This window comes from Propithecus coquereli, unplaced genomic scaffold, assembly GCF_000956105.1.
Source record: "Propithecus coquereli isolate 6110/MARCELLA unplaced genomic scaffold, Pcoq_1.0 Scaffold289, whole genome shotgun sequence".
In the NCBI taxonomy this organism is placed as follows: domain Eukaryota; kingdom Metazoa; phylum Chordata; class Mammalia; order Primates; family Indriidae; genus Propithecus; species Propithecus coquereli.
The window spans coordinates 990,867-993,001 of record NW_012148496.1 but is presented as its reverse complement, the minus strand read 5'-3'; positions in this window follow the sequence as shown (position 1 = coordinate 993,001).

Genomic DNA, 2,135 nt, shown 5'->3' with positions numbered 1-2,135 from the left:
AAAAAGCATTAAACTAGAAATTAGGAGATTAAAGTCTTAATTTTTCTGCTTCTGGATAAGTGAAATGTCGATTAAGCCATTTAAGTTTTTCAACTTCCCAAAGGTCATTCTGATGTAAAACTAGGTTGAGAACCATTTGATAGTGTGTGTGAAAGTACTATGAAACTACAGAGCTATATTATACACTGTAGGGAGGTTTTATTGATTTTGTAGACTATTGTCTCTTACTGTGTGTTCGGTGTTGATAAATATTCTTGAAGTAAAGGATCCCATGGCCAGCAAGTTTGGGAAACAATATTAAATACAGCTAAACATGTTTTTCAGGACTTTTCAGAGACTCTTACACACCAAGGTGTGTGTGGATCCCCTGGATGAAAGCATAGTATTCAGTTTTCTAAACTTCCTTGACCATAGAAAGCTATTTTTGAGAAGCATTTCATAGGACTATATACCATAGAGCTCACTGCCGTGAATATTCTCGATATCCTCCAGAGTAACCTAGGTTTGTTCTGGTTTAATTATCTACTAACTTGAATTGATCAGAGTTGTTCCGAGTTTCACATTACCTCTCCTGAGAATACCTCTGTGAGACTTGGCGTTAGCAGGTTCAGTGGTCAAACTTTCTGTTGTCATGTCAACAGAAAAGAAGCCTAAGTCTGTAAAATAATTGTGAAGAGATTTATTCTGAGTCAAATTTGAGGACCATGACCCAAGAAACCTTGAGCAAGTGGACTCGGTGTGGCTGGGTTACAGTTTGCTTTTATACATTTGAGGGAGACAGGGGTTACAGGTAAAGTCATAAATCAATACGTGGAAGGCATACATTGGTTTGGCCCGAAAAGGTGGGCCATCTCGAAGTAGGGTGGTGTACTTACAGATTATAGGTGGGTTTAAAGATTCTTTGACTCGTAATTGGTTAAAGACCTGAAGCTTTGTCTAAAGGCTTGAAATGTTTTAAGATAAAGAGGTCTGTTAATCAGAGATAAGCTACTAGACATATATTTGTTGTATAAATTGAGGACCTGGTTTGTCTTGCATGTCCTTAGGCCTGTTAATGGGTTACAGTGGAGTAACTCCAAGAGGGGAAGGGGGCATGAATGAGGCATGTCTGACCTCCCTCCTTGTAGCAGGCAATTTAGTTTAGGATATCCCTTTGGCCAAGAGGGGGTCCATTTAGTCAGCTGGTGTGGGCGGAAGCCTTAAGATTTTATTTTAGTTCACAGTCATTTAGGTCATTTGTGCAAATATTCAGTAGTGACTTGAAATTTTAAAAAGTAATTGCTACTTCAGTGGAGAATAAAGTCAAGTGTGAAAGCCTTTTAAAAAATTAGACTGAGAATTAGATTATTCCTTTGTCACTATTAATAGGCCTTTCTTTTTCTTTTTTTCCATCATCTGATAGGTATGTACTTCCAGTGAATTGGAGAAATGACACTGTCTGCTATTGTTAAACAGATTTCAGAATTTTTCAAAGCCTGTGTTCTAAATCATATCACAGTATTTTCACCGTCTTAACATGTACATTATTCACCAAACATAATAGTGTATATAGCATAAGATGGCTGTAAGACACTTCATTTTGAGTATTAAACAATGTAAATTAACACTGATTGAACCTTAGTCTTGTAAAATTGTAATTGTTGGGAAGGGAGATAAAAAATTAAATTTTTTCTTGGAAATTTTATTCGGTATCTAGTAGTAGCTATGATAAACCTACACACTACTAATATAAATTTAGGAATGAGGAAATCACCATATCTATCTATCTATCTATTTATTTAATTTCAGCATATTATGGGGGTACAAATGTTTAGGTTACGTATATTGCCTTTGCTCCACCCGAGTCAGAACTCTAAGTGTGTCCATCCCCCAGATGGTGCGCACGGCACCCATTAGGTGTGAATATACCCATCTCCTCCCCCCTCCCATCTGCCTAACACCTGATGAATGTTATTACTATATGTGTACTTAAGTTAAAACCATTTGATGGTGAATACACGTGGTGCTTATTTTTCCATTCTTGTAATACTTCACTTAGTAGAAAGAATGGGTTCCAGCTCTATCCAGGAGAATACAAGAGGCGTTACATCACCATTGTTTTCTGTGGCTGAGTAGAACTCCATGGCATACATATA